The sequence below is a fragment of the Netta rufina genome, assembly GCF_964035555.1.
Source record: "Netta rufina genome assembly, chromosome: Z".
NCBI classification, from domain to species: Eukaryota; Metazoa; Chordata; class Aves; order Anseriformes; family Anatidae; genus Netta; species Netta rufina.
This window is the reverse complement of record NC_140126.1, coordinates 67,410,011-67,424,456: the sequence shown is the minus strand read 5'-3', so window position 1 is coordinate 67,424,456 and position 14,446 is coordinate 67,410,011.

The following is a 14,446-nucleotide window of genomic DNA, read 5'->3' as shown; positions in this document are numbered from 1 at the left end:
ACAAGGACTACACCGCCCTGGGTAGTCTGTTGACTACTCTTTCCATAAAGAAATTCTTCCTAATGTCCAACCTAAACCTCTTCTGGTGCTTCTAGAGGCCATTTCCTCATGTCGTATCATTTGCCACCTGAGAAAAGAGACTGACACCTTCCTCACTGCAACCTCCTTTCAGATAGCTGTGCAGAGCGATGATGTCTCTCCTCTACTCCAGACTAAACAACCCCAGTTCCCTCAGCCATTCTTCATACATCGTTTTCTAGTCCCTTCACGACCTTCATTGCTCTTCTCTGCAAATGCTTGAGCAACTCCACAACTTTCTTGTAGTGAGGGGCCCAAAAGTGAATACTGTACTTGAGGTGTGATCTCAGCAGTGCCACATACAAGGAAGTTATCACCTCTTCAGTCCTGCAGGCCACACCATTTCTGATACAGGCCAGGATGCCATTGGCCTTCTTGGCCACCTGGGCACACTGCTGGCTCATGAGGTACAAGACAGTGTTTCATAACTCTCCCAGTGATAGCTGGCTTGGCTGATCACCATATTTTGTGAGCTTTTTATTCCCATGCTTTTGCAGTGGTTACATCTGAATTATTTTTTCTTCCTTACAGCTGTCTGTGAGCTATGCCTCTCATGCTACAATACAACTGAGAGGATGTTCACTTCCATGCAGGGGAGCAGAAAAATGGTTTTACATCTTTTAAACACTACAATAGGTCTTAATTATGTCAATATTACATTGAGCAAACACTCATCTTTAACTCTGATTGACTTTAATGGAGGCTAAGGCCACTTAGCAGTACTTTGAAGCACTCGATAGAAGGACTGGACCCTACAGACTTCATCCTGCTACACAGGAGTCAAGGAGAGTTTATGTCATTAAATAAAGGGGGAGCTGAAGCGAACTCCAAACAACCACCCTGGGCTGATCAGGAACTGGAAATTAATTCCTCACATGTTCACCACCTCAAACTGTAACCAAACAACCAACCAAAAAAAAAAAAAAAAAGTTTACATAACTGAATTCAAATCAAAGGTCTGTAACCACTGAAATCAATGGGGTCATTTCATAATTGTGGGTCAAAATATAACCCAGATAACACATCTTTCTTCCAGACTATCCAGAGTATTTTTACAAAATGCTTGTCTTTTAGAAATACATAATTGTTAATACCTGAGGGGGTGTAACATAAGTACCAACATCACTTTTAAAATCACTATGTGCTGCTTCAGAAACAAGTACTTTCTACTCAGCTGAGGGTAAAAAATTTATTACAAAAGAGGTGTGTGCTTTTCTGATTCCAAAACGTTACATTCTACTACATTTTTAAAAGAAGAAAAGTAAGAGATTACCCTATAGGTATACTCCAGTCTTGGAAGAAAAATGTCATGTCAACTCAATCTTCCTGGTGTTATTAGGTTAGTAGATAGCTTCCAGGTGAAAGACATCCACCTGTAATGATCACATTAAGGCAGAGCTCATTAATTAAAAATGGGCTATGTTTTTATTCATTTGTGGTGTCAGATGAATAACCCATGGCATTTCTTTAACATAGAAACACAAACGAATAAACAAAAAGATAATTCTGACCTATTCTAATGAAAGAAAAAATGTATGTGGTATATTCTTATGTAAGTATAAGTCAGAATAGCTCCACTGATATTCTGTGGAGGGTAACTATTCCTACCTAAAAACAATCTGTTCCAAGATGTAGAATAGCCTTGTTTGATCAGAGAGTTTCTACTTTCTGCATGGAAAACTTACGTAGTTCTTTTTCCAGATAAAACATAACTAATTTTCAACACATGATATTGGAAACGATTTTCCCTAAACTATTTGTTTTTAAATGGAGGGACCAAATTGCAGATTTTCACAGGAACTGAGACTTTCAATTCTAGCAGAGGGTTTTTCAGTGTTGATAGATAGATAATATTAACAGTCAAAATCAAAGCCAATTTTGTGTTTAGTTTACTGCACTAAAGAGAAGAAGGACTTTTAATAAGAAATAATTTTAATAGACTTTTCAGGTGAGATTCCACTCCTATTGATGTAAATTCATCATAAAGCAATGAAAGCAATGGCATTTTTTGAATTTATAGCAGCATCCAAGGAATCTATATGTGACCCAAAGAGTTTTACTGCTGCTCTTTGAAAAAGACTAACTACGAATTTAAAACTAGATCAAAAATCCCATTGACTATGTCTTCTAACTCAATTAAGTAAGTCCACCTCCACAATCTAAATTCTGTACCTTGAATTCTAGAGAAGTTTTATAATTTTGGTTTGATATCTGTGGCTTAACCTCATCTCTCATTTTAAATACAGACTGCGTAACAATCTCTCATTTTGCCACAGACAGTGGGCTCATTACTAAATCTGCTCACCATCTACTCACTTATTTACAACAGCACACTGCTCCCTAGCTGCCTTCTCCAGTAACAGTCAACTCAGGTACAGACAGATATAAGCAATATTGCAGTGAGATGCATAAATTGAGAATTACCTTTTGCTGGCTTTGCTAAAATACGTTTCAGAATCAAACGGAAGGGACTTTTCTGACTGCCTTTCCTGTCCTGCAATGGGATTACCCCAGTGAGGGTTTTCATTTCCTAATACTTAGTCATTGTGTCACTAACACATCATCAGTGTAAATAAAATAAAATAAAATCCTTCAAATACTTGAAAAAAAAATCCCATATAAAATTCCAATGACTTCATTCCACCATTTGGTATACCAATAACAGCCATGTTAAGTGGATTTTTTAATATCTTTAGGTGAGTAGGAAGGTAGGCATATGGATAGGTTGATAGACAGGTAAATATATATATATTCATTCAGCATTTTTATTTTGTATCAAATCAGCTGGCCATTGTTTGCATTTAACAGCTTGTCATCATTCATGTAGGCAAATTAATGTAAACGAAAATAAATCACATATTACACCCAGTAGAAAGAGCACCCCAGATGTAATTCATTAGTCCAAGGAAAGCGCAATGTTAGTAATGTTCAAATCTCATAAAAACTTTGGAGAGGAGAAATGAGTTTTCCTCTCTGTTGCCTCCCAACCAGTGTCCATTGAATATATTTGGAGTAGGACACCATTACCTTAGGGAGTTCCAGAAGAAAATATTTTAAGAAACTACATGCTACTTTGTAATATTCAAGGCATCATTTTCCATTAGCTTTCAGTCAGGCCCTGCACATCTTTCCTTTCTCTGCTGCTTTAGTGTGCTGAAAAGCTGATGGTAGTACAGGGGAGGGTAACTGCCATTGTTCACTAGAGGAGAATATGAAGTTTTCTAACCTTGAAATTGGGATGCAACTAAAATGGACCTTACTTTTACTTTCTCTCTTTTTTTAAAACACATTGTGCTCTCCCATCTAAAAGGACAAGTTCAATTTCCCTTCAATTCAGCACTGCTAGTATGGCCCTGAGCAGAATTAATAAATCCACCTCTAATTTATTAACGTCTTTCACAGTTCTCCATTCAACCAGCTTGCATGGCACACTTTTAAAAAATGATTCTGTCATCTGGAATGAGAGGATACAAATAATGGACAAAACAGGATCAGAGTGACTGCATTTAATGACTGAACTCCCAAGAAGCTTTATGGCAGGCATCACAAATACCCTCATGTTTCACCACAGCTGAAATAAACCACTGACTCGCATGTGACAGCTGATCCTCACCTTAATTAGCAACACCTTTAAATCAGAAAAGCTTCATCAAACGAGGGGTCTGCACCTCATTGGATTAAAATGTATAGCTCTTGAGAGAAATCCACGGATCACTATGAACTCAAATCTTTTACAGGGGTCAGAAGAGGGTCAGAAGTGCAAACTATATCCTTTTACGATCTAATTTTGTATGACAGTCTATTATGGAAACTTCCCAAGCCACACCTTTTTGTCACTTTTCACCAGCCGTGGTCTTCTCCTTGAAATTAGTCACTTGTGCATGTACGAGTTTGGTCTCCAGTTTATTCAGCTATTACACTGCCAAGAAGAAAGAGAGCTCAGGATGGAGTGAATGAAAAGTTAAAATAAATATTAGTAAAATACCATGACATATGATATTCATCCAGGATCAGATGTTTTTCCCATACAGTTTCATTCCCATTAAGGACATGAAAGCCAGGACAAACAGAAGGAAGAAGATTTTTTGGAGAGCAATACAAGTCATAAATGAGCAGAATTACCTTGCATTCTAGCTTATTCACAGCAATGGTAAGGTTAATATATTGCTGGTTCAGCGGCTGTATTTTCTGTTCTTCATAACGGACCTGGATCCCTTTGTTCTGCATGCCCTAAAAACAAAAACACAGAGAGAAAGGTATTACACTAAGAGTTTGAAAAGGCATAATACCGCTGTGGACAGAGCGTGGAGTGGGCACTGTGTCTGCCAGAAGCATTTACTGAGAGATTCAGTAGTGAGAACTTAAAATCCAAAGTCACTTTTTACACACAGATTGTCCACTCAATCATTCTACTTAAAAAAAAAAAAAAATAATAAATTAAATCAATACATAAGAAAATTGTAGCGGTGCCCACTGTGGCTCTGCAACCAAAGTGTATTGAAAACAGATCTCAGTGTTCAATTGGCTTTCAAAAGAATAATACAGATCCATCAGTCCTGCAATAAAAGCAGGGCGTAAGTGTTAAATAGTGAACTTTTAAGTTTTCTTCTTAAATAACAAAATGAAATTACAAAATGAAATGACAGCTACATCATGCCATTTGCTTATGCTATCTAGAGTGAAAGTTAAAATCGTCTTTAACTTTGGGCTGTCTCTGAAAATTCTAGTTAAAGTAAATAAAAGCCTCCTGCATTTTGTTAAAAACAGATGCTGTTTGAACCTGTTCATTAAAGTGATTTACGTGTATATATGCTTGATCTTTATTTATCCTGGAAATTTCAGGATTAAATATATATATCACTTTTTATCACCTTTTTTTTTTTTTTCTGTTAAAAGATTACTCATCAGTTCTGAAAGAACTTCTCCTGTTAGGATTTTTATAGTTCTTTACACTATTATGATTCGGGAAGTTTTGCTGTAGATGATTTCTTTTAATTAAAAAAAAAAAAAATCAAGATCCAATCATGCTTTTCTTTTCCTATGCAAGTAATGAATGGTACTATCCAAAATCACAGAATCACAGCAGGACTGAGGTTGGAGACAACTCTGGAGATCATTTAGTCCAAATCCTCCATCTCAGAGCAGTGTCAGCTAGAGCACATCACCCAAGATCATGTGCAGTTGGGGTTTGAATACTTCCAGGGGTGGAGAATCCACAGGAGAGGTTTCTCCTCTCTGAGAAACCCACTCCAGTATTTGAACATTCTCATAGTGAAAAAGTTTTGAGTTTAAATTGATTTTCCTGTATTTCAGTCTTGACATCACAATATACATCTTGCTTAAAGAGTATTCAGGAGAAAAAAATATATGTATTGAGGAACCTCTACATTTCAAACATCTCCTGAGGTTCAGATTAAGAAGAGAATTAAAGAAACTTAGGTCCTGCAACAGAGTGCTTGGATTTAGTTCAGCATTCTTTATAGAGAAAAACTAGGAAATTATTTTGGAAGTTGATGCCATTGTCCTCTAGGTTTTAGAAGACAGAGAGCAGAAAATTAAGATACAGTGCTTTGACTTCAACCCTTGTCTTCTCTCTTTCTGCATCATGCTCTCTCCTGCATCATCCCAAACAAGGTTTACAGGTTTATAAACCCAAGTACTAATTTATACTATTCTATGCTGCATGCTCAGCTGTGCATATCAGACTATTAAGAAATTAATAGGGTCTCTGTATCTGTCATTACTAATTTTAAACAGGAACAAGGACATGCCAAGCCATAATATTGATGCATTTGAAAATATGTTAATTGTCCTTCTCATCATTCAGCCTACTTAGCTGCTTTCCAATACTACTTTCCTAAATACAAATCATGAGATTTCAACGAGCATTTTAAAAACCATATCTGAGTTCCTTTGAAATGCCAGTTTTCCCACTAATTGAAAAATAGGTCTTGTAAGGATATTTACAGAGAAATCAACAATCAGAGATAGAAGTTAAGGTACATTTGGTACACATTATCAGCTGCTTTTCAGCTTCAATTACTAATGAAAATTAGCTATCTGAGATCAGCAGAAGTGCTAACTAGCTTTCAGTACCAGTAGTTCTCATCCTGGGTCCAGAAGAGCTGCAAACAGCTCGGTCACACTTCTGCTGTGAAATGTCTGCGGTAGATGTGAAATGGGAGGTAAGCAAGGGACTGTTTTTCTCCCCAGTAAACCTGAGTAATTTCCGCTCATGCTAATATAGTCATGCCTGTGCAATAATGACTGTGTATTCCCCTCAGACTGCAAACAGACAGACAGTCTTACTGCATATCAGTGTGTATAAGGAAGCACAATGAATATTCACAGTGATTTAATGCATCATTTTCTCTATGGAAACCTGCAATACCAAATGGTCCAACTCCATTTCAGCTTTAGGAGGGGCACTGAGTGGAATTTTGTAGAGGTGTGTGGAATAGTGACTCTTTTGACATTTAGATATCAAGTTCCCTGTGCTGATATTTGATTTGTAGGCTGAAATATCTTTTGGGCTGCCTGAGATCTTACCTACAGAAAATATTTTTCTTGAAGAGAGATGGCAGCCCTTTAAGTAATAAATCAGGAAATGTCCCCCAGTAGTGAATGAAAGCAAAGGAGGAGCACAGGTGGGGGCTGGGGCGGGGGAAATCTCTTTAAAATGAGTGATAATCATCACGGAGGCTATTACTCCTTTGTCTCTTCTCAAAACTTCTGTACCATTCCGTTTTCTGACACTGGAGGAGGTGATTCATCCAAGCTGCGTAGACAAACCTCATTTCCTAGCATACAAAACCACACTAATTTTTTGCATGACCTAAGTTTTTGGGCTGTTATTTTCAAAGAAACTTAAGGGGATCTGACACTCAGGCCCCAGCAAATTTCATGGAAGTTCAACCTCAGGGCAAGATAGCCAGAGTTAATGAACTGATACCTGCAGAACAGCAGCATTTTCAGAGGCACTTCCAAACCCAGCTGGCCAGTGCTCGTTGCTTGTATCTGAAAAACTGCAGTATGATTATGTTGATTACTAGTTGCTGTGCTTTGGATTCCAAAAGATAATAGTCCAGAGATTCTCCCTTGATTCACCTTCCATCCTTCAGGCAAAATATCGAATCTAAGTCAGAACTCCTCAACTGTTAGAGAGCAAAATATTTCCCTCCTCTCCCGCATCTGAATGTAGGCATGAAGGTAACCCTTGACAGGGTCGCTGAGACAGTCCCTGGACCACCTTTCTAAAGACATGGCATGCTGACAGACACGTTCTCCATAAAGCCTTGTCTCCAGTGAAAAAGTGAAAGATTTGCTATTTGTCAGGACTTCATGGACTTAATTTTGACAGCTTCTTGCAAACACATTTATTGTTCTGGCTGCTATGTTCTTTAGTCAATTTTTGTGCAGCAATAGCACATACTCATGGCAAAGAACAGCACTGGTGTTATACTGGCTCCACCAAAACTGATTCAGCTACCATCCAGGCCAGCTGCAATGCCATAATGAGGGCTGATGTGTGGAAGACAAAGTCATTGCAGCAGAACACTGCAGACTGAAGGAGCTGAATAGAGCCATGAAATGGGAATCACAAGCACTGAGAGGTGGAAGACAAAAGAACAGGTCGTATCTCATCTCTCTCTGTGCCACACATCTTGCTAATATGAAGAACTCATGACAAATCATCCCTCATTTATTTTCTTTGTACACAGTGAATGCCAAATGTGTTTGGTTGCTGACCTCCAGCAGTAATGAAGCCATAAAAGAACATGCACTAAGAAAGAAAACAATGGCAGGAGCACTTTCAGTCTCCTTTTTCTAGATTTAAGAACTCTTTCTTATTTTAAAAAGAGGAAAAAAATATATATAGATCCCTGTGTGTATGTTTCATAAAGTTTAAAAGTGTGACAAGAAGCAAGACTTGCATTTTAACATTTTTTACTTGTTCTGCTCCTGGTTTGCTGTAACAATTTACTCATGCCTTCCATGCCTTTATTTGCTTTCTTCCTTGGATGCTGTATGCATTTAGCTATAGTAAAAAGCTTTCTGGTGCTACAGTAAGCTGAAGGTATTGTGACGTAAAAATAAATAAATAAGAAGACAAAAAGACTTGGGTAACAACTAGTTTAAGAGTAAGCAGGCAGCTCCAAATATACTGTGGAGACACACAGTGTTTCAATTTGCAACACACAAAGTCTAAATGCAAGCTCAGTAATTAGGAGCTAATGAGCTCCCCACACCCAAGATATTAGGTAAGGGGTATGTTTTCCAGGAACAACATCACTTGGGACACCATATCAAAAGGAAGTAATTATAGCAGCTCCTCAACACCGATGCTTGCATTCACCAAGTTGTGCAAGGAAGAGCTTGCAACAATATGCCTCACAATCAGAAGCCCTATCAGGAACAGAAGAGTTTGTCCAAATGAGAGGAGAATATGCCATAAAGAGGTCAGGGAAATGGTTAGAGAGTGAGAAGGAGAGAGGAACACTCTGCTAACATAATTTCTGGGTAATAATCCAGCACCTGCATTAACAACCAAGCCTTGCTATTGATATGGATTTAGAAGTAACTAGAGAATGGGTGATGTCCCACCTACACAGAGCAGCAGTTCTACAGGGCCAGTTCACCCCAGAGGAGGTAAGACCCCTGTTGCATTCAGAAGGTAAGACCCCTGTTGCGTTCGGAAGCATGCATGCATGAAGTCTTCCATGTCCCAGTGACCCAGGGGCTGCCAGACACATACACAAAGAATTTCGTATTTCCCCAATTTTCAAGTAACCAGGAGAGACACTGAAGCCCCAGCAGCAACTGCAGAGCAGAGGATGCAGGCTGCTGCACAACTGCACACCCTGCAGAAGAAGAGCTGCTCGATGCAGTTCACTGCAACATCTGCGGGGAGTGGGGCTCGCTCCTCTGTGACGCAGCTCGTCATTGCTTGCTCACTGCGGGAGAAAGGGGGATAAAAGCTAGTGCTTTTTCACTTAAACAGGCACAGTAACAGAAGAGTTAAAGTAAGAAAGCCTGAATGTTTAATCTGCCAGAAACATATGAGAAGAGCAATCAAATCTGGGATAAGTAGCTCCGAATGAGGTATGCTTGATTGCTTTAGGCCATGCTGTTTGTCAGTCTTTTAAAATTCAAGTCATTACCAGATGCTGATCTGCTATAATATTGTGATATTTTATCTGATTACACTTATCTGATTGTGCTGTATCTGCTATTTGCCTTCCTATTTTTCCATGTATATTAAATGCAGGTGGTTTTATTATTCAGAGAGCTAGAAAGTGTTGACTGCTCTGAATATAAATGGGGATATTATATCATTACCTTGCTCTGAAAGCAGAGCCATTCAGTGTGTAAATCATATGCAAGGTACCTAGTGGAGACACAATAAACCATAATGTCTTGAGAGAGAAAGCAATGAGGAAGGGATAAGGAGATAAAAATTTAAGGCATTGTTAAAGAAGGATAATCTTCATAATCCTATTTAGTTCTTGCAAACCACCATTTGTTGACAGTATAACCTTTATATTCAAAACTTTTTTTTAAGTTCATTAAGTATCTCTTGGTGAAGTTATTGCCACATGGAACATTATCAATAATGGAACTGAATAAAATACAAGATCACCAGCCAACAAAGCGTTTTAGCAGCTTTCTAAAGGATGCAGAAGGGGCATGCACATTTCCCAAAAGCTCTGCAGACCCCTCCTCTCCCCACCACAGTGCTTTCTCTGGGTACAGGGCTTCAGGACTACCTGGAGAAAAATGCAGAATTCACTTATAGCAGGTCAGGGTGGCAGGGTAAAGGGACTGCACAGGCAATCTGGCTCCACCAGAGGCAGAAGTAGCAAAGTACTCTTCTCTTTTTAAAATTCACCTTCAGAAAGCAGGAACAAAGAAGGCTGTGAGATGGAGAAAGAAGCTAGACATAGCTCTCAGTGCCAGGATAAGGGCCAGAGGGATAAACTACCACCTTAAATGACACTATCCCAAATACTGATTTATCTGCCCATATTATTTTCAGCATAGTGATATTAATAAACAAGTCTGAGCATCAAAGGAATGAACAGTCAATTTGCTGGAATAAATGTGATTTCCTCATGAACAGCACCAAATATGTTGTTCTTGCAATTTCTGTGCCTGGAGCCACCTGACACAGGGAAATTCTTGTTTTGTGTTCATAATCCAAAAGCAAGCCTTCCTATCTATGGAGAAAAGTTTGAAGATGTTAGCCCAAAGTTAAAAGAACAGAAAGCAGATGAAAAGAACCCCATGTGTAAAACATTATTTCATTATTTTTTTAAAAACTTAGAGTGTCTTTTTTTTTTTTTTTTTAATACCTGTAATGGTTTTACATAGCAAGGGTTTTGTAGCTGGGTGCTGCAGGGGTAGTCTCTGTGAGCAGAGCCCAGCAGCTGCCCCATGTCAGAGCAGAGCCAGCTCCAGCTGCTCCGAAAGGGACCTGCAGCTGGCCAGAGCTGAACCATGAGCAATGCTAGTTTGGCCTCTTATTAAAAAAAAAAAAAAAAATCTCTCAAGATATCCAGGGCAGTGGGCAAGTCCATGGGGATGGGGAAGGACAGGGCCAGGATGGGCAGTCAGCCTGTGGGTGGGGGTCAGGAGCAGGTGATGGGACCCAGAGTCAGACACAGACCCAGTACCAGAGTTTGAAATTACTGGATTTGAAGAAACATCATTAGAAGCAAAACTGCTTGTGCTGCTTTTGTCTGTCTCTCGTATTTGTTTATATGCTAATTACTGTAATATGTCTGCTAAAGATACAGCTTTGTTTTGACTGTTGGTGTTTCCAGAACATCACTCTGAAGAGCGCCTGCAAAGCCACTCCATGTGCAAAAACAGCCACAGAACGCGAAGCCCTTACCAAGCAGGCAGGCTCCCAGACAGGCTGCTCATGAGTTTGTCAGCTACAAGCTGAGAACTGCCTAAGCCTGGTGTCCTGTTGCCGGTGCCAGGTCCATGCCACTCCAAGCATCCATATCTCACCAGAACTGCTCTGTACTGGGGGTGCCATGGCCTCCAGGCCCCTGAGCCCTGGTGATGGCAAATGCCTGCTCATCTCTGTGTTTTCCTCTTCTCTTGGCCTGTAAATGCTATGGCCAGGACTATCATTTTCCAAAAACCTGAGAGGTTTCACCAAAAGTGACTTTGTGGCTTTATTGCTCAGGTCACCTTAGTAAGGAATAATTTCAAGAGCATTAGCCATAATTTAGCAACTTGGTCTGCTAAAGAAAGTATACATCAATCAATAAATAAATAAATAAATGGAAATCTGGCTAACAGTTCCTCTGTTAAAAGCTTTCATCTGGTAACTGGGATTATATGGTAAATATTTGTTAGCATGGGGGCTGCAGGGGTGATCTCTGTGAGCAGAGCCCAGCAGCTGCCCCATATCAGAGCAGAGCCAGCTCCAGCTGCTCTAAAAGGGACCCACCGCTGGCCAGAGCCGAGCCATGAGCCTGGGTGGGCCTCTGGGAGAGCAGAGTTAAGGGGGGGGGGAAAAAGTGCTGGGCCACAGCAGCTGGGAGAGAGGGATGAGACCCAGCCCTGCAGCCCCCACGGGCAGTGCAGCAGGAGGGCAGGAGGTGCTGAGGGCAGGCAGCAGCAGTTCCCCTGCGGGCTGTGCAGGGAGAGGCTCCTGGTGGAGCAGGCTGTCCCCCTGCAGCCCATGGGTCCCACATGGAGCAGATCTCCACGCTGCAGCCCCCCCATGGGTGGAGGAGCCCCCGGTGGAGCAGGTGGATGTGGCCTGGAGGAGGCTGCGGCCCATGGAGAGCCCCTGCAGGAGCAGGCCCCAGACTGGAGCTGCAGCCTGTTAAAATAATTGTTGAGTGATCTCCCCATCCTTATCTCAACCCTTGAGCCCTTTCCCATTGTATTTGCCTTCCCCCCCACACTCCCACCCCATTCAGCTGAGGAGGGGGAGTAAGAACACAGTGTGTGGCGTTCAGCTTTCCATCAGCGTGAAAACACCAGACAAGCTTCAAGTGCATGTTCCATGTTAATAGTGCTTACGGACATCAGGACACAGTGTTACAGGCTTTTTCTGAGGAAAAAGCTGAAGGAGTTCCTGACTGAAATGTCTGTTCTTATTCTTCGCCCTGTGCTGCCCCTCAGATATGCTGACACAACTGTTCGGTCAGACTGTACAGCAAGCAGCACTAGGTTAATGGCAACCCTGCCAAAGGGAAAATCTGGTATACTCTCAAAGCCCCCTTACCTCACCAACCAGTTTAACACATGGGGACACTTTAGGACAACAGCAGAATCTCAGCCACTGCAGCACCAAGGCTTTGTGGAGCTACCCAGGCTACGTGGAACACTACTGCAGGAACATAGTGACCTAGGGCCTATTCCCAAGGAGAAATTCATCTTCTCAGAAGGGCTTTGGCACTGTTCTGATCTTTCATCAACTCTTAAAGAGTTAGGCGTGAATTTGTGTGGTATAAAACTATTGCTAAAGAAATACATCATGCTTTGACCATCTCCTCCTATCAAACATACACGAGCAAACTTTGTTCCTATCCTTACACTGAATTTTTCCACTCACAACGTGAGAAACTCACGTGTCCACCAAGGTGTTTGTAATACCCTTTTTTTCTCTCTCACCTCGCTATTACAGTTATATAGAGACTCACTTTTAAGCAGACAAGGGAAAATTATCATCATGAAGTTCCAGCAGTAGTTTTGTCCCCAGCCCCATTATGCAACCCACGCTTTGATCAAAAGACAATGATTCAGAAATACTTCAGAGAACCCTTTTTTCTGAAGAGCCTTTAGCTCAGGCACTTCATTCTTTTGTCTTTTCTCAGTCTGTTTAGTCTTTGCATACACAGTATTTTATCATGGAATAATTTTGTTGAAGAAAATGTTGACAATCACTGGCTTTATCAATACTTGCCACAATTTATCTGTCACTCCTCTTTCAAAAATTCCCATCCTGAGACCTCATCAATCCAGATTCCTCTATTGTTTTCTAGTTATTCCTTTCCCAAGGAGGCCTTTGTTATCTCCATCTGCTGGCAAAAGTAAGAAACAGAGGCTTATTATTTATGCACATGAGAACATGCTTGTACATATAAGCACACACAGGAAACAGTCATAGGGTGCTTTCAATTCTCTGTATTCACCTGTAAACACCCTATTACACTTGGCAAAACTTTCACAGCAAGTGAACAGTTTGCCACATTTTTTAGTTACAGAAACTTACAACCCTGCAATAACAGCAGGCCTAAAATTTGACAGAAGAAACCACCCCTCAGTCAAATTCTGCAGTGACTAGCATACAAATGTAGATAGTCTAGTAAATTATTTAGAGAGCTGCTCCTCATTCTTTGCAGATGGATGCTGCAAATTGTATCCAGACATGACAGCAGTGCATTCATTAGCAGTGTTAGCAAAATAAATATTTTCAATAACAAAAATACATCAAATGAAAAAGAAATATTGAGGCAGAACGTCATATGGTATAAACAGGCACAACATTGTTCAGGCAAATTTTCTAGTTTTATTTTATAATATATAAATACAAGGTAACTTGCAAATCTACTTCTTAAACATACTGAATGGAGAGTGATATGCTAGTCGTTTAGAAATATTTCATCTCCTGTGGAATAACAGAGTATGCTACAGGGGGGGGTGACAAAACACAAAAACTCTGCTGTGGAGCATTGCAGTTCTTCAAAAAGAAGGGTGCTGAGCTGCTGTAAACACATTCCTTCACTTTTCTAATCTTTAGTAATAGTAACAAAGAATAGTGAAAAGATTTTTAATGTCATTCATTGCTTACACACTTCATGATCAGCTTTTCTCTTAGCTTGGAACAGTGCACCCTTTGGTTACTGAGGCACTTGTTTTCAACCTTGTCAAGTCAAATATCTATCGCAGGCTACCTTTCTGAACTGGAGTTTAAGAAAAGCTCTACTGCCCTAAAAAGTTATGAAGGTATATTTTTCCAAATGTAGTTGCATATTGGATTTTCTTAGTTTTGTTTTAAGGACAATATTATGTCAAAACTCCAAGAAAATGCATTATGATCCCCATTGGATTTAATAACCCAGGTCAACAAATTCTCTGTATAAAATAATATAAAATAATATAACCTTCCTCTTTCTTTTTGTAATATATATAAAGCACCTGTTCAATACTTTTTTCCCCACAGACCAAAAAGCATGTTAACAACCTCTAGTTGCTGCCAGTAAAATACACGTTGGCTGTGAACAACACAAATCCTTTCTGTTCTCATTAACTGAGGAAAAGATTGGACTCATTAAAACTAGGCTGTGCTTCACAACCCAAGAAAGAAGAGAGAAAGGGTCTGAAAGGGACAGGGTCAGAA